This window comes from Macaca nemestrina, chromosome 9 (assembly GCF_043159975.1).
Source record: "Macaca nemestrina isolate mMacNem1 chromosome 9, mMacNem.hap1, whole genome shotgun sequence".
Taxonomy (NCBI): Eukaryota; Metazoa; Chordata; class Mammalia; order Primates; family Cercopithecidae; genus Macaca; species Macaca nemestrina.
This window is the reverse complement of record NC_092133.1, coordinates 91,621,562-91,647,190: the sequence shown is the minus strand read 5'-3', so window position 1 is coordinate 91,647,190 and position 25,629 is coordinate 91,621,562. Positions and strand designations below refer to the sequence as shown.

Here is a 25,629-nt window from a genome sequence, read left to right as displayed (position 1 = left end):
TTGCCTCAAGATGAAGAGCTTCCACCTCCCCACCTCATGTCCCTAAGTGGCAGCAGAGACTGCTGCTGTATTAGTGGGTCCTAGTTTTATGCATCCATTTGTCTCAGATCTCATCAGTCCTTTCTTTTCAATTGATTCAAGGCCTCAACCCCAAATGCTTCCTGCATTGCTCTGCAGCACCCTCCAGCCTTACTGATACCCATCAAGTCATAGAAATGATACTTGTCCTCTATGGAGACCCAAACATTAAATAATTAAAATAATGAGAGAAGATTTGGGAAGCGCAGTTGATGCACTTTTCTGCATAGTCACAGAACTGAGTCGTCTAAGCTCTGTACAGATTCATCAACTGAAATTGACCGTGATGGTTAATTTTCTGTATCAACTTGGCTTGGCAATGGTGCCCAATGGTCAAATATCAGTCTACACATTGCTGTGAAGTTATCTTTTAGATGTGATTAACATTTAAATTGGCAGACTGAGTAAAGTGGATTACCTTCTGTAGTGTGAGTGGGCCTCACCCAGTCGTTGAAGACGGTGAGAGAGAAAACTGAGATCCCTCAAAGAGGAAGGAATTCTGCCTCCAGATTGCTTTCCTTTGGACAAGCAAAGTTGCAACATTAACTTTTTCCTTAGTCTCTGGCCTTCTGACCTGCCCCGCATCTTTAGGACTTTGCCAGCTCCTACAATCACATGGGCCAATTCCTTAAAATAATTCTCTCTCTGTCTCCCTCTGTATGAGTGTGTGTGTGTACATGTGTGTACACACTTGCGCGTGTGCACGCACACACACACACATTCTATTGGTTCTGTTTCTCTGGAGAATCCCGACTTAGACGGGTTGTGGTTTACTTATTTGGAATCTAAGTTTACTGGGAAGTTATTCCTAAAGAACACAACTTAATTATTCCTAATTGGTTAAAAGATGTGCAAATCTCTTAAGGAATTGTGATTTGTTCACTGTTTGTAAAACTTGAATGCACATTACAATCAACTGGGGAGATTGAAAAAATACTGAGACAGTTGTTTTTAGATAAACATAGAGATGGACCCTTCTGTTATTAAAGCTTGAAACTTGTATTTTTTTTTTTTTAAATCTGAGTTCCTTCCTCAGGAAAGGACCTTCAGTCCTCTAAAAAAAAGGTATCAACCAGGCCCAGTGGCTCGTGCCTGTAATCCCAGCACTTTGGGAGGCTGAGGTGGGCAGATCACGAAGTTAGGAGTTCGAGACCAGCCTGACCAACATGGTGAAACTCCGTCTCTACTAAAAATACAAAAATTAGCTTGGTGTGCTAGTGTGTGCCTATAATTCCAGCTACTCGGGAGGCTGAGGCAGGAGATTCACTTGAATCCGGGAGGCGGAGGTTACAGTGAGCTGAGCCATTCCACTCCAGCCTGGGCAACAGAACAGAGACTCAGTCTCAAAAAAAGTATCGAAGAACTGAAACTCATGGGTTCAGGGTAGCAGATGCCTCAGTGCCCCTCCCTAGTTCCTGTTTTCTTATACATTGTTGCATTTCTTCCCTGCTATATTAAAGCCTGGTTTTAGGGAGATGGATTTGAGACTGAGTACCCATCCGCTTGGTTGCAGCACCCTATTAAAGCCTTGGTCCTTGGCAGTAGTTGGAATCTCAGTGAATGGCTTTCTGTGCAGCAAGCATCAAAACCTGGATGTAACCTGTGGTGTCTCAAGTAATAGTACACTGGTCAACCAGGTCTCTCTGGGAAAAAATAGCAGACATTTGTAGCATTTGCTGATATTCGTGGTATAAATACATGTAGCAGATTTCAAGCTCCCAATAGTGTAACAACTGGCTCATAGTACTCCCGTTTACCAGCCAGACACGATGGCTCATGCCTGTAATCCCCGCTCTTTGGGAAGCTGAGGCAGGAGGATAACTGGAGGTCTGGAGTTTGAGACCAGCCTGGCCAACATGGTGAAATCCTAGTCTCCACTAAAAATACAAAAATTAGCCAAGCGTGCTGGTGAGTGCTTGTAATTCCAGCTACTTGGGAGGCTGAGGCAGGAGAATCACTTGAACCTAGGACGGGGAGGTTTCAGTGAGCCGAGGTTGTGCCACTGTACTCCAGCCTGGGAGACAGAGCAAGAGACTCCATCTCAAAAAAAAAAAAAAAAAAAAAAAAGTATTACTGTTTACCAATCAGTTATTTCATTGATTTCATTGAGAAAGTCTTAGTGGTTTCTTCTACAATAGAATCTTCTTTAAAGATGTTATTCAGGGATCACACCCATCTCACCTGTTTATTATAACAGACGTGACTAGAGGCATTGCTTCTCAATGTTAATATATATTTTAGGAGCTGTATGAAATCATTCTGTGATCATGGTGGCCAGTGGTTAACATGTCTTTGAAATTTAAGCTTACTTTTTTTTTTTTTTTTTTAAGATGGAGTCTCGCTCTGTCTCCCAAGCTGTAGTGCAGTGGTGCAATCTCGGCTCACCGCAAGCTCCACCTGCCAGGTTCACACCATTCTCCTGCCTCAGTCTCCCAAATAGCTGAGACTAGAGGCGCGCACCGCCACACCCACCTAATTTTTTTTTTGTATTTTTAGTAGAGACGGGGTTTCACCATGTTAGCCAGGATGATCTTGATCTCCTGACCTCGTGATCTGCCTGCCTCGGCCTCCCAAAGTGCTGGGATTACAGGGCTTGAACTCCTGGGTTCAAGCAATCCTCCTGAGTTGCTTGGACTCCAGACACATGCTGCCATGTGGTTAATTTTTAAATTTTTCCTTTGGGCAGAGACAGGGTCTCACTGTGTTGTCCAGGCTCTCTTGTATACTGTATGGTGCATGACATTTGACTGTAATTAGATGCTCATTGAGGAAGGCTCATAATTGGTTGTTGAGAAAAATTTGGATCCTGCAACTTTGGGAATGGTGGCCTTTCATTGAAAAAGAGAGTCTGGGCCCGGTCCAGTGGCTCATGCCTGTAATCCCAACACTTTGGGAGGCCGAGGCAGGCAGATCATCTGAGGTCAAAAGTTCAAGACCAGCCTGGACAACATGGCGAAACCCTGTCTCTACTAAAAATACAAAAATTAGCTGGGCGTGGTGATGCATGCCTGTAATCCCAGCTACTCAGGTGGCTGAGGCAGGAGAATCACTTGAACCCAGGAAGCAGGAGAATCACTTGAACCCAGAAGGCAGAGGTAGCAGTGAGCCAAGATCATACCATTGCACTCTAGCCTGGGTGGCAGAGTAAAACTCTGTCTCAAAACAAAAACAAAGGCTGTGTGCGGTGGTTCACGCCTATAATCCCAGCACTTTGGGAGGCTGAGGTGGGCAGATCATGAGGTCAAGAGTTTGAGGTAATCCTGGCTAACATGGTGCAACTCTGTCTGTACTAAGAATACAACAATTAGTTGGGCGTGGTGACACACACCTGTAGTTCCAATTACTTGGGAGGTTGGGGCAGGAGAATAGCTTCAACAAAGAAGGCAGAGGCTGCAGTGAGCCGAGATCGCTCCACTGCACTGCAGCCTGGCACAGAGCAAGACTCCGTCTCAAAACAAAGAAAAAAAGAAAGAAAGAAAGAAAAAGAGAGTCTGTGTGAAACCCCTTAATTTTACAACAGTGTGTCAATTCTGGTAGCTAGCATCAGGTATCTAAAGCATCTTGAACTCTTTCTGTCTTGCAGTGCAGACAATAAAAAAGAAATTGCCGGCTGGGTGTGGTGGCTCATGCCTGTAATCCCAGCATGTTGGGAGGATGAGGCGGGCAGATCATGAGGTCAGGAGATGGAGACCATCCTGTCTAACACGATGAAACCCTATCTCTACTAAAAATACAAAAAAGTTAGCCAGGCATGGTGGCACGCACCTGTAGTCCCAGCTACTCGGGAGGCTGAAGCAGGAGAATCACTTGAACCTGGGAGGTGGAGGTTGCACTGAGCTGATATTGCGCCACTGCACTCTAGCCTGGGTAACAGAGCAAGATACCATCTCAAAAAAACCAACAATGAAAACAAAGAAAATGCATGTGGGGCCATACACAGTTATTCTTTTCTACATCACTATGTCTTAAAGTTTAGTGGGCATCAAAATCACCAAGTTTCGAAAATACAGATTTATGTCTTCTCCTCCCAATATTCTGATCCAAAAGGTCTGGGTTGGCTCTGGAATCTATATTTTATAAGTAATTCAGCTGAATCTGATGCAGAGGCTCAGGGAACACTTGGAGAGGAGGCCCTCGTCTAGATCTTCTGAGTCCCACCCTTATATGGAGATTGGTCACTAACAAGAAACTATCTCTTAGTCCCTCCAAAGTTGTGGACTAGTAGGGACTTCAGAGCACAGTTTTACCATACCATTTCTTCTGCCCTTTAACATCAAATTCCCCTTTCTGCTACCTTCATTAGCATAGGACTGACTAGAACATCAGTAAACCATAAGCAATGTTCTCAGCTCACTGAAACCCCCACCTCCTGAGTTCAAGTGATTCTCCTGCCTCAGCCTCCTAAATAGTTGGGATTATAGCCACCTGCCACCACATCTGGCTAATTTTTGTATTTTTAGTAGAGACGAGGTTCACCATGTAGGCCAAGCTGGTCTTGAACTCCTGACCTGAAGTGATCTGCCTGCCTTGGCCTACCAAAGTGCTGGGATTACAGCCATGAGTCACTGACCCCAGCCAAGGTTTTGTTTTGTTTTGTTTTTCGAGATGGAGTTTCATTCTAGTTGCCCAGGCTGGAGTGCAATGGCTGGATCTCAACTCACCATAGCCTCTGCCTCCCAAGTTCAAGTGATTCTCCTGCCTCAGCCTCCCGAGTAGCTGGGCTTATAGGCATACACCACCACGCCTGGCTAATTTTGTATTTTTAGTAGAGACAGGGTTTCTCCATGTTGGTCAGGATGGTCTCGACCTCCTGACCTCAGGTGATCTGCCTGCCTCAGACTCCCAAAGTTCTGGGATTGCAGGTGTGAGCCAGTGCTCTCATCTGTTCTTTCTTCCTGTTGTTCCCGCTCCTTGGAATGTTGCAACTCCAACCCTGCAGCTATAGAGTTCTCAGGATCTATGAAGCCCCTTTCAGGAGGTCCTCACGGCTAGGCACAGTGGCTCATGCCTTTAATCTCAACACCTTGAAAGGCTGAGGTGGGGAGGATGTCTTAAGGCCAGGAGTGTAAGACCAGCCCTGGCAATGTAGCAAGACCATATTGCTACCAAAAAATAAAAATAAACAATTAGCTGGTGCCGGGTGTGGTGGCTCACACTTGGAATCCCAGCACATTAGGAGGCTGAGTCGGGCAGATCACCTGAGATCGGGAGTTCGAAACCAGCCTGACCAACATGGAGAAACCCTGTCTCTACTAAAAATACAAAAAAATTAGCTGGGTGTGGTGGCGCATGCCTGTAATCCCAGCTACTTGGGAGGCTGAGGCAGGAGAATCATTTGAACCCGGGAGGCAGAGGTTGCAGAGGGCCGAGATTGTGCCATTGTACTCCAGCCTGGATAACAAGAGTGAAACTCTGACTCAAATATATATATATATATATATATATAAAGCTGGGCATGGCAGTGGGCACCTGTGGTCACAGCTATTCAGGAGGCTGAGGTGGGAGGATTGCTTGAGCCCAAGAAGTTGAGGCTGCAGTGAGCTATGATTGTGCCACTGCACCCCAGCCTGGGTGACAGAATGAGACCCTGTCTCAGAAAACTAAAAATAAAAACTGTGATCACTTTCACCCATGCATTCCCACTGAGCTTGGCATACGCTCATATTATAGAACCTATCAAAATTTCACTTTATTTTCCCATCAACCTCCCCATCAGTCTCCCCATTTTTAATCAGGAGCTCTGTATCTTTCAGCCTCTTAGCATACCCTTATTTTATACAGTAGATGTCTCTTATTAGCTGTAAGGAATTGATCATATGAAGCTTAGAGCTTCAGATGAAAGCCCCCATAGGAGGAAGTGTAAGAGAGGCTGGCTAAGGAAAGCACTGTGATTTAACTCCAAAGTCTCCAAGCAGGACATGTATTTCACTGTGCATGAATGTGTCTGTAATAACACACTGAAGGACTGAGAGGACCACAGCTGTGGGCACCAGCAAGAATGTGCCCCCACCGCTGACACCTCCTTCCAGACATTTCTGCACTTCTGAAGGAACAGTGTATATTTCCTATTTGAAAGGCCCCAATCTGTAGCATCTTAAATGTAGTCTGCATCAGACTTCCTTTAAGTGGCACTTGGATTTCAGAGAGGGTTTGCCTTGAGTGGAAACCCCAGGAGGACACTAAGAGCTTTGGAAAGGTTGACATGGAACCAGTTATTTGCAGCATGAAGAGCTTCTGTCTAAGAAGGCTGGGGTAAGCTGGTAAGAAAGGACACCATCTCACCTCAGTCTCATCTCCGACACCTGAGCATCTTTCAGATCCATAGTTGACTCTCAGGAGTGGAAAGGAGAAGCTATTCCAACAGTGTTCTAGGCATTTCCATGATCACCCCCAACCTCATGACAAAGTAGGCTGGCAAAACCCACCCCTGGAAACAAGCCACTGGGATTGTTTCCTGTGAAATCTCCAACACTCAGCGTAGTGCCTAGCCCATCATAGGTACCCAATAATTGTTGAGTAGATAAATGAATGACAGACAACCAAACAAAATGGCCAAAGGATTCATTTGATCAAACTGCTTTAAGGATCAAATCAATTATAATTTTAGGTCAAGTAAGCCTCTTGCTTGTGTTTTTTTGTTTGTTTGTTTGTTTTGTTTTGTTTTTGAGACAGAGTTTTGCTCTGTCACTCAGGCTAGAGTGCAGTGGCGCAACCTCGGCTCACTGCAACTTCCGCTTCCTGAGTTCAAGCAATTCTCCTGCCTCAGCCTCTCAAGTAGCTGGGATTATAGGCACATGCCACCACTCCTGGCTAATTTTTGTATTTTTAGTGAAGATGTGGTTTCACCATGTTGGTCAGGCTGGTCTTGAATACCTGAACTCATCCACCTGCCTTGGCCTCCCAAAGTGCTTGGATTATACACATGAGCCACCTCACCCAGCCACCTCCTGCTTGTTTTATTACGAAGAGTAATTCAAGATTTGATTAGGTCATGTGCTATTTTACTGTATTTATTTGAATAGTTTGGGTCCCAAGCACAGAATTTAGATCCTTGAGGGCAGGGATTACACCTTATCTTGCCCTCCTCTTCATTCAAATGCTAGCTGATGATTCTATCAGGTGATTAGATAGAGTAATCTAGAGAGGTCAAATATTTAAATCCAATTTTTCTTTAGTAAATGATCTTTCTCCATTAATTATACTTAACATAGAGTATTTTGCCAATAGAAATAATCTCAAGTGGCCTCGTATGCTGGTTTATGCCTATAATCTCAGCATTTTGGGAGGCCAAGTGGATCATCTGAGGTCGGGAGTTTGAGACCAGCCTGACCAACATGGAGAAACCCTGTCTGTACTAAAAATACAAAAAATTAGCCAGGCATGGTGGCGCATGCCTGTAATCCCAGCTATTCAGGAGGCTGAGGCAGGAAAATCACTTCAACTCAGGAGGCGGAGGTTGCAGTGAGCAGAGATTGTGCCACTGCACTGCACTCCAGCCTGGGCGACAGAGCGAGACTCCATCTCAAAAGAAAAAAAAAAAAAAAAAAGAAAGAAAGAAATAATCCCAAGTGAACTGAGTTCATATTTGATGTGACCTTTTCAACTGAAAAAAAGGGCTTCTGTTAGTAATACACACAGATCTTTCAGTGCACTTACGCCTGCAAAACCAATTGTTTTTGTAAAATGCATCTAAGAATGAGAATTTCTCATTAAAAAGGAAAAACATCAGCCGGGCGCAGTGGCTCACGCCTGTAATCCCAGTACTTTGGGAGGCAGAGGTGGGCGGATCAACAGAGGTCAGGAGTTTGAGACCAGCCTGGCCAATATAGTGAAACCCTGTCTCTGCTAAAAATACAAAAATTAGCTGGGCGTAGTGGTACATGCCTGTAATTCCAGCAACTTGGGAGGCTGAGGCTGGAGAATCGCTTGAACCTGAGAGGCAGAGGTTGCAGTGAGCCGAGGTCGCACCATTGTACTCCAGCCTGAGAGACAAGAGCGAGACTTCATCTCAAAAAAAAAAAAAAAAAAAAAAGGAACAACATCATGCAAGAGGTAGCAGTTTCCTTGTCTAGGACATAGTAATCAGCCTTGAGAAAATTATCCAGTTTGTGAGGGTAAGTTCTGACTGAATGCCAGGGGATTCCCCTGACACATGTTCTTACAATATTAAGTAGGAAAAAGTTTCCTGACTTGATTTAAATTTGATTCTCAAGGATTTTAAGATGTTTTCTTTGCAACCATGGCAATGAACAAAACTGGAAACTATGAAAAGACAAAATGAAACCATGAGAAGGATAGTCATATATCCATGTAGAGCTAAATAATATATTTTTGTCAAAGTTTGAATCACTTCTGGCCGGGTGCAGTGGCTCATGCCTGTAGTCCTAGCACTTTGGGAGGCTGAGGCAGGTGGATCACTTGAGGTCAGGGGTTCTAGACCAGCCTGGCCAACAGGGTAAAACCCTGTCTCTATTAAAGATACAAATATTAGGTGGGCATGATGGCACGCACCTGTAATCCCAGCTACCTGGGAGGCTGAGGCAAGAGAATTGCTTGAACCCGGGAGATCGAGGTTGCAGTGAGCCGAGATTGTGCCACTGTACTCCTGCACTCCAGCCTGGGCAACAGAGGTAGACTGTCTCAAAAAAAAATTTGTTTTGAATCATTTCAGAATCTGTAGTTTTGCAACCTCCACCCCTAAAACAAAGCCTTGGACTCTGGGAAACCTTAACTAGAGAGGACAGCTCTGTGCCTCTAAGCAGACCTTGAGTTTAGCTTTCTCAGATGAGTCATTTTACTCAGTGAAGTAGATTCCACCTCTGTCCCAGGGTGAAAATATTTCAGTGAATTGCCATGTTTAAAGCCAACAGGTTCTTCCTAATACCCCATGTGCTGGGTCCTTAGCAGATGTTCAATAAATATTTGCTCGCTTAGGTAAATCATATGTCCTGTGTGAGACCCAAAACTGGGATTTCTGCTTTCTGTACTTTTTTGGTCTTCAATCAGTTATTGATACATTTAGTCCTCAATAATTGGCTGCTTCGCTGCCTTTATCCCCATTGTCTTCTGTAATCAGCTAGAGTAATGCTTTCTTGCTTACATTAACCCTCCTGGGAGAAGCTGAGGCTGGTGCTTCCACTTCCCTATAGATGATGGAATTTTTCCTCCACCCTCAGATGGTCTTGACTGTCTCTCCATTCGAACCCCATTCAACTTTGCTCAACTGAATTTTCCAGCTGGGCTTGCTTAAAAGTCATAGGCCAGATGCTGTGGCTCATGGCTTATTCCCAGCACTTTGGGAGGCCAAGACAGGCAGATTACTTGAGGTCAGGAGTTCAAGACCAGCCTGACCAATGTGGTGAAACCCCATTTCTACTAAAACTATAAAAATTAGCCAGGTGTGGTGGTGGGCACCTGTGATTCTAGCTCCTTGGGAGGCTGAGGCAGGAGAACCATTTGAACCCAAGAGGCAGAAGTTGCAGTGAGCAAAGATCATGCCACTGCATTCTAGGCTGGGCGACAGAGCCAGACTCCATCTCAAAAAGAAATAACAAAAGTCACTGTAAACACCCACAGGCACCAGGCACCCCTTTCCTCCTCTCCAGTACTCAGCATTTACCAGGGTTTTTTTTGTTGTTGTTTGTTTGTTTGTTTTTGAGACAGAGTCTCACTCTGTCACCCAGGCTGGAGTGCGGTGGCGTGATCTTGGCTCACTGCAACCTCTGTCTCCTGGGTTGAAGCGATTCTCCTGCCTCAGCCTCCCGAGTAGCTGGGATTACAGGCACGCGCCAACCAAGCCTGGCTAATTTTTGTATTTTTTAGTAGAGACGGGGCTTTCACCATGTTGACCAGGCTGGTCTCGAACTCTTGACATTGTTATCTGCCCACCATGGCCTCCCAAAGTGCTGGGATTACAGGTGTGAGCCACCTCACCCCACCCTAAGAGGTTTTTGCATTGCCTCTTAGGATAGCAATAATTGATGACTAGTCCCCCGAAAACCTCCTGTGCAACGGAAGCTCCTTCCTTTCTGAATTGTCTTCATCAGTAAGAGCAGACATGAATTTTCCCAAACACTAGAAATGCCAGTGCCTCCTAGGTCACCCAGGTTAGCCCACTATGCCCTCTTCATAGCTTTCACTGCTTTGGGTATAGAAATGGATCTAGGAACTCATGAGATAGAGTGGCAGTGTGCAGAGAATGTTCTAATGAAGAAGAGGACAATCAAGGCCGCTTCACTGGAGATGTTGCCTAATTGCTCTAAGAAGTTGGGATTTTGGCCAGGCACAGTGGCTCATGCATGTCATTCCAGCAGTTTGGGAGGCTGAGGTGGGTGGATCACAAGGTCAGGAGTTGGAGACCATCCTTGCCAAGATGGTGAAACCCCATCTCTACTAAAAATAGAAAAATTAGCTGGGCGTGGTGCCGTGTGCCTGTAATCTCAGCTACTTGGGAGGCTGACGCATGATAATCGCTTGAACCCAGGAGGCGAAGGTGCAGTGAGCCGAGATTGCACCACTGGACTCCAGTCTGGTGACAGAACGAGACTCCCACTCAAAAAAAAAAAAGAGAGGTTGGGATTTCTTGGGGAGTCAAACTGAGACAAGGATGATCTTGCAGGGCTCACATTTTCAGCCTTTCTTGTGGTTTGTGAAGGCTGTTGGTGGTGGGTGTGTTTTTGTTTTTGTTTCTTTTTCGGGGTGTGTTGTTTTGTTTTTTGAGATAGGGTCTTGCTCTATCACCCAAACTGGATTGCAGTGGTGCAGTTGTGGCTCACTGCAGCCTCAAACTCCTGGGCTCAAGTGATACTCCCACCTCAGCCTCCCTAGCAACTGGGACCACAGGTGCTCACCACCATCCACAGCTAATTTTTTTGCATATATATATTTTTTAGAGACAGGGTTTCACCATGTTGCCCAGGCTGGTCTCAAACCCTTGGACTCAAGTAATCCAGCTCCCTCAACCTCCCAAAGTGCTGTTCTTAACATGGAAGTTACTGATAAACATCCTGCTTATGAAGGCCACTCATATTTTTCGGGCCCAGAATCTGAGGGGAGGCTGTTGAAGGAATGTCATGGTGCAAATGAGTTCATTTGCCTCTCCGGGCTCTGGTCCTTATTAAACTGGAGGCGACAGCAACCACGAGAACAACTCCCTAAAAACTTTGCTGGCAGGGGGCGAAAGATATGATACACCACGCCTGGAACATCCTAAGTGCTCAATAAACAGCCGCCGTGGGAGGCTGCTTCCCCAAGTCCTCCTCCTTCACCACAGGGTCCTTGTAAAATTCCTATCTGTTCTTGGAGGCCTAAATTCCCTGCTGTGGCCATCCTGAGGTCCCTACCCTGTGACCTCATGATTTCATAATAAAGATAACGACAGCAGGGCCAGGTGCAGTGGCTCACCCCTGAAATCCCAACACTTTGGAAGGTTGAGGAAGGAGGATTGTTTGATGAGATCAGCCTGGGCAACATAGCAAGACTTCATCTCTACAAAAATAAAATTAGCCAGGTGCAATGGCATATGCCAATAGTCCCACCTACTTGGGAGGCTGAGGCAGGCACTTGAGACCAACAGTTTGAGGATGCAGTAATCATTCCACTGAACTCTAGCCTGGGGAACATACTCTGTTTCTTTCTCTCTTTTTTTTTTTTTTTTTTTTTTTTTGAGACCCAGTCTCGTTCTGTCACCCAGACTGGAGTGCAGTGGTGGGATCTTGACTCACTGCAACCTCCGCCTCCTGGGTTCACACCATTCTCCTGCATCACCCTCCCGAGCAGCTGGGACTACAGGTGCCCACCACAACGCCCAGCTAATTTTTTGTGTTTTTAGTAGAGATGGGGTTTCACCATGTTAGCCAGATGGCCTTGATCTGCTGACCTCGTGATCTGTCCACCTCGGCCTCCCAAAGTGCTGGGATTACAAACGCGAACCACAGTGCCCAGCCCAGACTCTGTTTATTAAAAAAAAAGAGAGAGACAGATAATAATCGCTAATTTATTGAGCACCTGCTGTGTGCTGGGAAGCACCTGTACACTTTATATGCATTAACTTACTCAATCCTTGCAACAGTGCCATGAGATAAATGCACTGTCATTTCCAATTCACGGGTGAGGAAACTGAGGCACAGGAAGGCTTTATTTTGCTGCCCAGTTGCAGTGACTCAGAAAGTAGGGCACTGTCCCCCGGGCTCAGGCTCAACCCCAGGCCTTCCCCCCAGCTTCCCCTTTAACTCTGGAGTCTTTGTGGGTTTGATCTGACAAAAACCCAACAACTCTTTGAAAGGTGGCTTGGAGGAAAACGTGCTTTGCCTTTCCAAAATCAACATCTCCATGAACTTTTGGAAAAATGTTCCTTTGTCCAGTCGGGGCTGTTGGTATTTCAGGTGGGGTTGGGGCTCCTGAGTAGCTACTGGAGTGAGCTGTGCTACAAAGTGATTGCCCCAACTTCACCACAGAACTGCAGCCCACACCTTCGGGGACTCCTTCTAAGTCAGCGGGTCTGACAGGTTTCCAGCAATTACTTCATGTTTTTGAACCATCTGCCTGGACTTGCCCAGTTTCCAGTGGGTTCCTCCATGTAACGCTCCAGAGACAGCCATGATGTTTCAAGTGCTGGTTCCCTTTGAAGGAAGTCTCATTCACAGACTGCATCTTCAGGTTATCAAATACTGTCACTATCACTTGTCACTTGCATGAAAGCATTTTCCGTTTTCCCCGTCCCTTTCACATCTTAGCTGCAGGGAGATGGAAGAATTATTTCTGTCTCTTATTTATCTACTTATTTAATATATATATATATATATATATATATATATATATATATATATATATATATATATTTTGAGATGGAGTCTCACTCTGTCACCCAGGCTGGAGTGCAGTGGCATAGTCTCAGCTCACTGCAACCTCCACCTCCTGGGTGTAAGCAATTCTCCTGCCTCAGCCTCCCAAGTAGCTGGGACTACAGGTGCCCACCACCATGCCTGGTTAATTTTTGTATTTTTAGTAGGCACGGGGTTTCACTATGTTGGCAGGCTTGTCTTGAACTGCTGACCTCGTGATCCACCCGCCTCAGCCTTCCAAAGTGCTGGGATTACAGGCTTGAGACACTGCACCCAGCAATTTTTTTTTTTTTTTTTTTTTTTTTTTTTTTTTTTTACGGAGTCTCACTCTGTCCCCCAGGCTGGAGTGCAGTGGCATGATCTTGGCTTACTGCAACCTCCTCCTCCCAGGTTCAAGCAATTCTCCTGTCTTAAGTAGCTGGGACCACAGGAGCACACCACCATGCCCGGCTCATTTTTGTGTTTTTAGTAGAGATGGGATTTCACCATGTTGGCCAGGCCGGTCTCGAACTCCTGGCCTCAAGTGATCTGCCTGCCTTGACCTCCCAAAGTGCTGGGATTAGAGGCATAAGCCCCTGTGCCCAACCTCTTATTTAATTTTTAATTTTTATTTAATTAGAGACAGGGTCTCACCATGTTGCCCAGGCTGGTCTCAAACTCCTGGGCTCAGGTCATACTGCCCCCTTGGCATCCAAAAGTGCTGGGATTACCAGCGTGAGTCACTGCACCCTGCCTCGTCCCTTATTTAGAAGTGGGGAGGTTGGTGCTTCCTTAGAAGGAATTATTTGTTGCCAATGATGACAGCTATGGTTTCTGGAGTCTGTTTTGACTTGAGTCTGTTCTGTGTCTCAGCCGGGTCCCCGAGTTACCTGCAGTCTCGCCAGTTTCACAGATGAGGAAACGGAGGCTCAGAGGACTTATGCCCTAGGCAGGGCTGGGGTTGAAACCCAGTTTTGTCTAGCGCCAAAGACTGTTTTCCCAACCACCAGGCTCTCCTGCCTCCAGCTGCCTGTTATCCTCCATGGGGATCAAGAGGGTACGCGTGGGGCTCGTCCAAATGGCAGACGACTTTGAAAAATCCCTGCTTGCTTCTGGAATCCATTATTGGTGAGATTTACTTTGTTTTGTTTAGGCTAATATTGACATTAATTTACATTTTGTGAGTTTAAAGTAGCTCATGGAAGCTGGGAAGGGGAATCAAGGAAGAAGTCAGACAGTGGGTGGAAATCAGCCTTATTGCACCAACAAAGTGGTGGCTGTAGAACTGGGTAACCGAGACTTGCCTATGTGTGCAGGTTTTATGGTAGATGATGAAAGGATGAATTTCAGTCTGTGATGCAGGTTCATTGAGTTCAGACACTTCTAATTTAAAATTCACAGTGACCAAGCAGTGGCTGATTTAAAGTCTTTCTGTATTTACTTAGCAAAAAAAAAAAAAAATTATTTTGGCTGGGTGCAGTGGCTCACACCTGTAATCCCAGCACTTTGGGAGGTCGAGGTTGGCGGATCACAAGGTCAGGAGTTTGAGACCAGCCTGACCAATATGGTGGAGCCCCTGCTCTACTAAAGATACAAAAATTAGTCAGGCATGGTGGCGTGCACCTATAGTCGCAGCTACTTGGGAGGCTGAGGCAGGAGAATCACTTGAACCCGGGAGGTGGAGTTTACAGTGAGCCCAGATCGTGCCATTGCACTCCAGCCTGGGTGACAGAGAGAGACTCCGCCACCCACCACCCCCCAAAAAAATTATACAAATGAATAAGGTAAACAAAGATATCAGAGACTGTACTATTTTGGGGCAGTGTTCAGTGGCTTGGTCACACACATTTCTTTCCAGACAAAAATCCCTATTAAGTATGTGTCTTATTCCCAGTTTATTAACATGGTCCCGCCAAGGACGCCTCTATGAGGCAGCTTTCTGTTAGGCCAGGTTGTCATCTTCCTTTTTAAAATGCTGCGATTAAGATTTTCTCCAATTAGGATCAGTCCTCCTTCTGATTTAATGAGGTTTGATTTGCTTCAGAAAATTTTCGTGACTGTACCGGACATACTTCAGCAGCGACTGACACCTAGCTTGCCACGGTGAGACACACGCATTTATTGTGTGTATAGAGAGAAGGGAGGATGTCACCATGAACCAAAGAAACTGCAAGTAACTGCAACACAGAGAGTGGGTTCCCTTGCTCAAGACCCCCTTTTTTTTCTCATGACCCTGTGTGGAAAAGATGAGCTGCCCTGGGAAAGATACTCTTTAGAAACATCAATTTCTGTGAAAACACAATCCAAAGAAAATGCAGAGGAAATCAGATGCCCATGTGCCTTTCTGGGCCAGCGCTTGTTTTTTGTTTTTTGTTTTTAAGATGCAGTCTCACTCTGTCACCAGGCTGGAGTACAATGGTGCGATCTGGGCTCACTGCAACCTCCGACTCCCTGGTTCAAGCGAATCTCCTGCCTCAGCCTCCTGAGTAGCTGGGATTACAGGCACGGACAACCACGTCCAGCTAATTTTTGTATTTTTAGTAGAGGTGGGGTTTCACCATGTTGGCCAAGATATTCTCAATCTCCTGACCTCGTGATCTGCCTGCCTTGGCGTCCCAAAGTGCTGGGATTACAGGTGTGAGCCACCATGCCTGGCCACCAGTGCTTGTTTTTAATGGGGGTATCTAATACTTGTTCCCATAAACAGGTCCCTCTCTCTGCTTCATCTCATTCTTATTTACCCATCTGCAGCAAAAAAACACAAGGCTGCCTCTCTAGCTCCAAGAAGACTTAGATGTGATGTGGCTTAGCACATATATCTTTTTTTTTTTTTTTCATTCTTTTAGGTTGTTCAAGATAGACAAAAGAAATTACAGGCTGGGTGCAATGGCGCATGCCTGTAATGCAGCACTTTAGGAGACTGAGGCAGGCAGCTCACCGGAGGTCAGGAGTTTGAGACCAGGCTGGCAAACATGGCAAAACCCCATATCTACTAAAAACACAAAAATCAGCCAGGCATGGTGGTGGGTGCCTGTAATCACAGCTACTTGGGAGGCTGAGGCAGGAGAATCTCTTGAATCGGGGAGTCAAAGGCTGCAGTGAGCTGAGATCGTGCCAGTGCACTCCAGCCTGGGTGACAGAGAGGCTCCATCAAAAAAAAAAAAAAAAAAAAAAAAGAGAGAGAGAGAAAAAGAAATTACACACATGTTCAGGCTATGTAAAATTTTCCAAACTGCTAAGATCATGACCTGATATTGACTATTATTTAGCCTAGTGCAGTGGTCTAAGCTGTCTTTGACATGAATGAAGACATGTGAAAGATAGTCTAGACCAGTGTCATTCATTCATGCATGCATTCATTCAACAAGCATGTGCTAATTGACGGTCATATGCCATTTGTTGATGGTGAGCTGGATTGACTTGCCTCTTCCTAAGAGGATGAGCACTTCTAGTTTCTTTCTAGTGATGGTGCTGGGTTTTCCTGATGCACAGCTTGCCTAGAGACTGCTTGTAAACCAGGATACTCATTTACAAGGATAGTTGAATAAGGAGTGTAAGGAAGACTGTTAAAGTAGAGGGACAGTCAACCACCCAGGCATCCTGGCCACTATGTTCTGATCAGTTAGACTGCTGGACTCAGCTGTGAAGTGGCTTGTGATAACGGCAAAGGCTACAAATCAAGCTGAATTGCAAAATTTTATACATGAATGAAGGAGTCTTCTCTAAGTCCTTGACAGGTGACCTCATACTGAGGGAGCTGCATAGGTGATAGGTACCTACCACTACAGACCCTTTTGATGGGAACATGAGCCCCAGTAGATGACGGTCAGTGTGGACTCTATCAGTGATTCATGTGTCACTCCTAAAGAATAGAATAAGTGGGACGGGCACAGTGGCTCATGCCTGTAATCCCAGCACTTTGGGAAGACCAGGTGGGCAGATTATGAGGTCAAGAGAGGGAGACCAGCCTGGCCAACATGGTGAAACCCCCTCTCTACTAAAAATACAAAAATTAGCTGGGCGTGGTGGCGCATGCCTGTAGTTCCAGCTATTCAGGAGGCTGAGGCAGGAGAATTGCTTGAACCCAGGAGGTAGAGGTTGCAGTGAGCTGAGATCATGCCACTGTACTCCAGCCTGGTGATAGAATGAGACTCTTTCACAAAAAAAAAAATAAAAATAAAATAAAAAATAAAGAAAAGAAAAGAAAAAAAAAGAGTAAGTGAATTTATTTCCACTTCTATGGAGTCTATGCTCATTTGGAAAGGTTTCTGTTTAGGAAAGTAAATTTCAAATGATCATAACTTTGGCTTCCTTTACAGATTCCGGTTTACCTTGAGATTAACACACCCATTCTCAATTAAACAAACAAACAAAAATGAAACCAGCTTATGCTCAGGTTTCACTCCTTTTTTTTTTTTCAGTTTAGTAGCGTTTCATTTTAAAAACCAGACCATGCTTTTTATTTTGTTTTTTTTTTTTTTTCACCCAAGAAGAGGCCCAGAATTGCAAAATCCTTTCCTTAGGTTTAATCCAAACATATGTTTCTCAGAACATTTGCTTTTACATGAGTAATAAGTAGAAGAAAATAAATGAGAGAACGAGATGATCTTTATTTTCACGTGGAATAATGTATAAAAGTACATGTAAGGCCAGGTGCAGGGGCTCATGCCTGTAATTCCAGCACTTTGGGAGGCTGAAGCAGGCAGATCATGAGGTCAGGAGATCGAGACCAACTTGGCCAACATGGGGGAACCCCTTCTCTACTAAAAATACAAAAATTAGCTGGGTATGGTGGCATGCACCTGTAGTCTCAACTACTCGAGAGACTGCAGCAGGGGAATCGCTGGAACCTGGGAGGAGGAGGTTGCAGTGAGCCAAGATTGTGCCACTGCACTCCAGCATGGTGACAGAGTGAGACTCACTCTAAAAAAGAACATGCATGAGGCCAGGTGCTGTGGCTTACACCTGTAATCCCAGCATTTTGGGAAGCCAAGGGGGTGGATCACTTGAGGCCAGGAGTTTGAGATGAGCCTGGGCAACATGGGGAAACCCCGTCTCGACAAAAAAAATTTAGTCAGGTGTGGTGGTGCATACTGTAATCCCAGATACTGGGGAGGCTGAGGCATGAGAATGACTTGAACCTGGGAGGCTGAAGTTGCAGTGGCCAGAGATCGCACTACTGCGCTCCAGCCTGGGCAACAGAGTGAGAATCTTGTCTCAAAAAATAAATAAATAAATAAATAACAGTGCATGCATGAAAGATCTTTGAAACAATGAGAAGTTCTATAGCTGTATGTAAGATTGCAGTCATTAAAGCAGTGTGCTGTTGGTTAAAAAGATTAGAACATAGATGAACAGAACACAGAAGACAACCAGGAAGCAGATTCCAGAACATGTAACGAGAATTTGTGATAAAGGCGTTTTACAAACCATTGCTAAAAGGACGAATTATTTAATTAATGATGGTAAGGGAATGAAATATCTGAGAGAGATCTCAAGTTACATTTATCTTCACCATCAGAGAAAAAACCATGTCAGTTGGGCATGGTGGCTCATGCCTGTAAACCCAGCACTTTGGGAGGCCGATGAGGGTGGATCGAGAGATCCGGTCGGGAGATGAGACCATCCTGGCTAACATGGTGAAACCCCATCTCTACTAAAAATACAAAAAATTAGCTGGGCGTGGTGATGGGCACCTGTAGTCCCAGCTACTTGGGAGGCTGAGGCAGGAGAATGGCATGAACCAGGGAGGCAGAGCTTGCAGTGAGCCGAGATCCCACCAATACACTCCAGCCTGGGCAATAGAGCAAGACTCTGTCTCAAAAAAAAAAAAAAAAAGAAAGAAAGAAAGAAATGTCAAAATGACTTCAAGATGGATTGAGTAAAATGGAATAACAAGCCCATTAAAAAAATTCAAAAGAAAATCTAAATTATCTCAGAGTCAAAGAGGACATTGTTATTTATTTATTTTTTTTTTTATTTATTGAGATGGAGCCTCCCTCTGTTGCTGAGACTAGAGTGCACTGGCACCATCTCGGCTCACTGCAACCTCCACCTCCCCGGTTCAAGCATTTCTCATGTCTCACCACCCGAGTAGCTGGGACTACATGTGTGTGCCACCACGTCCAGCTAACTTTTGTATTTTCAGTAGAGACGGGTTTCAAAATGTTGGCCAGGCTGGTCTCGAACTCTTGACCTCAAGTGATCTGTCCGCTTCAGCCTCCCAAAGGGTGAGATTACAGGCATGAGCCACCATTTCTGGTGTAAGAGGACAATGTAATTTTTAAAAATCAATGGAAGAAATTAAAAAGAGAAAGACCCATAGATTAAATTATATAAACTGTAAAACATTTTTTTGGTTAAAATGTCATAAGCAAAATTAAAACACATATTACAACAAATACCAATCAAATATATTAAGAGCTTTAAAAATATAGTACAGGCTGGTACAGTGGATAACCTTTGTAATCCCAGTGCTTTGGGAGGTCCAGGTGGGAGCATTGGTTGAGCCCAGGAGTTTGAGAACAGCCTGGACATAGCAACATCCTGTCTCTACAGAAAATAAAAAATTAATCAGATGTGGTGACACATGCCTCTAGTCCTAGCTACTTGTGGGAGAATCACTTGAGCCCAGGAGTTCCAGGATTCAATGAGCTATGATTGCACACTGTACTCCAGCCTGGGCAACAGGGTAAAACCCTGTCTCTAAAAAACTAAAAAAAAATTATATACACATATATATGTAATGAATCTTGGCACCAAGAGAAAAGTAAGCAAAAAGTGGCTGGATGCGGTGGCTCACACCTGTATTCCAGCACTTTGGAAGGCCTAGGCAGGCGGATCATGAGGTCAGGAGATCACGACCATCCTGGCTAACATGGTGAAATCCCGTCTCTACTAAAAATACAAAAAATGAGCTGGGCGTGGTGGCAGGTGCCTGTAGTCCCAGCTACCTGGGAGGCTGAGGCAGGAGAATGGTGTGAACCTGGGAGGCGGAACTTGCAGTGAGCCAAGATTGCACCACTGCACTCCAGCCTGGGTGACAAAGCGAGACTCCATCTCAAAAAAAAAAAAAAAGAAAAGAAAAAAAAAAAAGAAAAGAAAAGTAAGCAAAAACATAGATAATTCATAGAAAATTCATAGAAATACACATTAGTGAAAAATATATTTTAAGGAATTCAAACGCACAAGGAACAAAATGATGATTTAAATGCAATTCTATGATTCTAGTTTTCCCTTATCAAATTAGCAAAGATAAGAAGAATACTTAATTCTAGTGTACCTTTGCAGGAAAACAAGCCCTTTCATGTACACTTGATGAATGTGTAAATTGCTAAAATATTTTTTGAAAACAATTTGTCAATATATATCAACAGTCCTAAAATATTTATTCCCTTTGCTCTAGTAATTTCATGTCACAAAGTCATCAGAGAGATACAGACCAAATTTATATCCTGAGATTTCATTGCAGCATTATTTATAATAATGAACAATTGGAAGCAACTCAAATATTCAACAGAGAGCAATTATAAACAACATTATGATACATGAAGAAAATGGAAGATTATGTGGCTGGTAAACATTTTGTGTTATGGTTTGGACGTGGTCTGTCCCTGCTGGAATGCATGTTGAAATTTGATACCCAATGTAGATGTGTTGGGAGCTAGAGCCTAGTGGGAGGTGTTTGGGATTTGGGAACAGATCCATCATTAATAGATTAGTGCTCTTCTGCAAGGGTAAATGAATTCTCCCTCTGGCAGAAATAGATTAGAGAATAGAATAGAATAAAGAGCAGATTAAAAACGAAAACAAAACAAACAAACAAAAAAAAACCAGTGGCTCACGCCTGTAATCCCAACACTTTCGGAGGCCGAGATGGGTGGATCACAAGGTCAGGAGATCAAGACTATCCTGGCTGACATGGTGAAACCCCATCTCTACTAAAAATACAAAAAAATTAGCTGGGTGTGGTGGTGGGCGCCTGTATTCCCAGCTACTCTGGAGACTGAGGCAGGAGAATGGCGTGAACCTGGGAGGTGGAGTTTGCAGTGAGCCGAGATTGCACCACTGCACTCCAGCTTGGGCAACAGAGTGAGACTCTGTCTCAAAAAAAAAGAAAGAAAAAGAAAAAAAAAGTCTGGCTGGACGCAGGGCTCACACCTGCAATCCCAGCACTTTGGAGGCAGAGGCAAGAGCATGCCTTGAGTCTAGGAGTTTAAGACCAGCTTGAGCAACACAGTGAGACCTCATCTCTGCAAAAATTAAAATTAAAATATTAGCCAAGCATGGTGGCATGGGTCTATAGTTCCAGCAACACAGGAGGCTAAGGTGGGAGGATTGCTTAAGCCTAGAGGTTGGAGGCTGCAGTGAGCTGTGATCATGCCGCTGAACTCCAACCTGGGTGACAGTGTGAGACCCTGAAAAAAACAAAAGTCTGGCTTCCTCAGTTTTTCGTTTTTGCTTCCTTTCTTGCCATGTGATCTTTGCACAGCTCCACTTCCCTCCTGTTGTCTGCCTGGAGTGGAGGCTCTCACCTGATGCAGCTGCCCAATCTTGAACTTTCCAGCCGCGAGAATCATGAGCCAAATACATGTCTTTTCTTGGTAAATTACCCAGTCTCAGGTCTTCTGTAATAGCAACACAAAACAGACCAAGACATTTTGTTTTCAAAGAATATTCCATATCATGGGGAAAGTCTCATAATATGGTGTTATGTGAAAATAGATACACTGGTTCCATTTTGAAGTAAATATATATTTAAAAATGAAACTGGTAGAAAATATGCCAAAATGTTAACTGGTTTTTCTCTTATTGATAGGATTACAGTGGAGCTTTTAGATTTTGCTGTCTTCCAGATCTCCCCTCCCCTCCCCTCTCCTCACCTCCCCTTTCCTTTCTTTTTCAAGTAAGGGTCTTGCTCGGTCACCCATGACAGAATGCAGTAATGCATTCATGGCACACTGTAGCCTTGAATTCCTAGGCTCAAGCAATCCTCCCATCTCAGCCTCTTAAGAAGATGAGACTACAGATGTGTGCCACCACACCTGGCTAATTTAAAAAAAAATATGTGTATATATGTAGAGACGGGGTTTGTATATATGTATATATTTGTAGAGATGGGGTTTCACTATGTTGCCACCCAGACTGGTCTTGAATTCCTGGCCTCAAGTGATCCTCCTGCCTTGGCCTCCCAAAGTGTTGGAATTACAGGCGTAAGCCACTGCACCCAGCCCACATTTCTACCATAAGCCTGAATTGTATAATGCAAAACATAAATAATCAAATAGGAATAAGTAGCAAATTTATTCCATTAAACTGAAAAGCACTGCCCAAGTACAATTATTTATTATTCTCTAATACTGACTCTAAGCTCATTATCAATCAATCCAAAAGTGCATTATCTCGATAATTCTAGACAATCCAAAGCCCTTCATCTAAAACTGAAGTTCCTTGTAGATCAGGTAGCCCTGGCTACTTTCCTGTTCGTGTTATTTACCATAACAGGCCAGCCTACTCCTGGTCCCCTAAACACTTCTGAGTCTCCTCTGCTCCATTTTTTTTTTTTTTTTTTTTTTTTTTTGAGATAGAGTCTTGCTCTTGTCATCCATGCTGGGCTCACTGCCACCTCCACCTCTGAGGTTCGAGTGATTCTCCTGCTTCAGCCTCCCGAGTAGCTGGGACTACAGGCATGCACCACCATGCCTGGCTAATTTTTGTATTTTTAGGAGAGATAAGGTTTCACCATTTTGGCCTACGCTGGTGTCAAACTCCTGACCTCAAGTAATCCACCTGACTCAGCCTCCCAAAGTGCTGGGATTGCATGGATGAACCACCGCGCCTGACCCTTCTGCTCCTTTGCATATGCTGTTCTCTCCATCTGGAATTTTCTCAGTCTTTCTCCCTGCCCATCCAGGTCCCCAGGGGTTCAAATCAAGTGCTCTCTACTCTGGGAACATCTTCCCAGTCAAGCCTCTGACTTTCTGCATACCTTTGTTATATTAAATAATTCTCTGTTATCTAACTTTCTCTGAAGGGGTCTGTTTGTGCAACTGGATTGCAAGCACCTTGTGGTGTCTAGTGTGATACTTAGTATATAAGAGTAGTGTTGGCGGGGCACAGTGGCTCACACCTATAATCCCAGCACTTTGGGAGGCCGAGGCGGGTGGAACACGAGGTCAGGAGTTCAAGACCAGCCTGGCCAAGATGGTGAAACCCCATCTCTACTAAAAATACAAAAAATTAGCCGGGCATGGTGGTGGGTGCCTGTAATCCCAGCTACTTGGGAAGCTGAGGCAGAGAATTGCTTGAACCCAGGAGGTGGAGGTTGCAGTGAGCTGAGACCACGCCACTGCACTCCAGCCTGGGCAACAGAGTGAGACTCTGTCTCAAAACAAACAAATAAACAAACAAAAGAATAGTGTTAGTATACAGCAAGTGCTCAATAAATACTGCAGATTATCTCATTTCTAAGATACTTGTGGCAACATGGTCCTCAATGTATTCAGGAAACCTTTTTTTTCTTTGTGTATTTCCCCTCTACCCTCCCCAAATAAAGCCATTTAGAGACAGATGCACTGGACTTTGTGCAATCTCAGTGAGCCTATGAGCAGCCCAGACTGAACAGAAATTCAGCTGTTGGCTAGGCATGGTGGCTCACACCCGTAATCCCAGCACTTTGGGTGGCCGAGGCAGGTGGATCACGAGGTCAGGAGATCGAGACCATCCTGGGTAACACAGTGAAACCCCATCTCTACTAAAAATACAAAAAAAAAAAAAAAAGAAAAAGATAAAGAAAAGAAAAAAAAAAGAAACTCAGCTGTAGACCTAGCAGATGTTTATTATCCTCCCTGTTTCTTTTGTTTTTCACACACCTCTGTGCTGGAAAAGAGCCACCTGGTATATTAACTCTGTACACAGATGCTTGGACTTTTCTGTCTTTTTAACGTAAGAAAGAAAGGAGTTGTAAAATTTAAAGACTTCTTTTTTTAACTTTTAAAATAAATGAAATCGGCTGGGCATGGTGACTCACACCTGTAATCCTAGCACTTTGGGAGGCCAAGGCAGGTGGATTGCTTGAGGTCAGGAGTTCCAGACCAGCCGAGCCAACATGGTGAAACCACGTCTCTACTAAAAATACAAAAATCAGCCACGAATTTTTTTTTAAATTACAAAAATACAAAAATTAGCATGGCCTATAGTCCCAGCTGTTCAGAAGGCTGAGGCAAGATGATTGCTTGAACCTGGGAGGCGGCGGTTGCAGTGAGCGAAGATCATGCCATTGCACTCCAGCCTGGATGACAGAGCAAGACTCTGTCTAAAAAATAAAAATAAATAAAAAATAATAAAATAAATGAAATCATCTTCCATTTTAGTTATGGAGTTTAAGGGAGGGTGAGGCCTTCCTTACAGAGCTGGGGCCAGCTGTGTTTATACTGAACATCAGGGCCAGGGCCTAGGAATAGTGACAGGCGTGGGTGGCCTGTGAAACTATCCTTGGCTAGCATGCATCTGCCCCTTCTCTCAACCATGCATCATTTGTCACTTGTGGGGAAGGTGGAGGGAAGAACAAGATGGCAGATGGAGGAAGAGAGGACTTGGAAACCCTCGTTTCTTCTGGTTTGCTTCTGACTTGAACTGAAGCTCATGCCGCGTGAACTTGGGAACATTTTGATTTCTGGAAGGAGCTTCCAGAAATAATTTGATCCATGCAGAAGGTCTGACTGGATCAAATTAAAACTTTGGGTTTTAGGTAGGCACAGCCACACAAAAAGTTGAAATTGGCATGTCTTGTCCAAGACTCCTTATCAATAAAGAAATAGAAGTGGATCTCTGGCCTGGCCTTCTGGGACTGTGATGCCTCATTGTGGGGCCTGCCTGTAACTGAAGGTTCCGTATGAGTCACAGATTTCCCTGGTGCAAGGCATTAACCCAGTGGGTTGGTAACTGGGTTGAGGGAAAGAGAGAAATTTTTGTTTATGATCTCATTCCTATCAGAATGTTTCCAGATGCCCAAATACTTGATTTGAGCCTGATTGCTAAGAGACCTCCCATTGGGACCCAGCTGCCTGCACGCAGGAGGGCGGTATTGGAATCATTTCAGATTTCTGCCAATTTGTTTTGAACCCGGGAGGCAGAGGTTGCAATAAGCTGAGATCGGATTACTGCACTCCAGCCTGGACAATAGAATGAGACTCTGTCTCAAACAACAACAATAATGAAGAAAACTACTTATCACATATTATGCTGATTACCTGGGTGACAAAATTATGTGTACACCAAACCCCTAGAACATGTAACTTAGCCATGTGACAAACCTGCAGGTGTATCACCTGAGCCTAAAATAGAAGTTGGAAAGAAAAAGAAACACGCCATCCTGAAAGAAGTATTTGCTGGGTTTGAAAAGGATGGGTAATAGTTTGGCACTTGGGAAAAAAAATCAATGGAGAACAGGAGGGAGCTTTAAATTAAATATGGAAATAGGAGACAGAGGGACAGGGCCTGGGTTCAGCACCATGTGGGCCACACAGGAACTAGCTTGTAAATCCCTCTGATTTGACTTTTTTATTTTTTTAAGAGGGAGTCTCGCTCTGTTGCCCAGGCTGGAGGGCAGTGGCGTGACCTTGGCTTGCTGCAACCAACCTCTGCCTCCCAGGTTCAAGCAATTCTCCTGTCTCAGCCTCCCAAGTAGCTGGGATTACAGGTGCATGTCACTACGCCTGGCTAATTTTCT

General features: G+C 44.6%; 1 long non-coding RNA gene across 2 annotated transcripts in view; it reads left to right on the top strand.

Moving 5' to 3' along the window:
- The window catches only part of LOC105468306 (uncharacterized), a 90,761-nt gene extending 75,068 nt beyond the window's left edge, over positions 1 to 15,693 (top strand). For both annotated transcript variants that reach the window (XR_011608014.1, XR_011608013.1), the window contains exons 5-6: positions 13,910 to 14,027; positions 14,944 to 15,693. This is a non-coding gene — a long non-coding RNA (uncharacterized lncRNA). The remainder of the gene's footprint in view (positions 1 to 13,909; positions 14,028 to 14,943) is intronic.
- Positions 15,694 to 25,629: the final 9,936 nt, after the last annotated feature.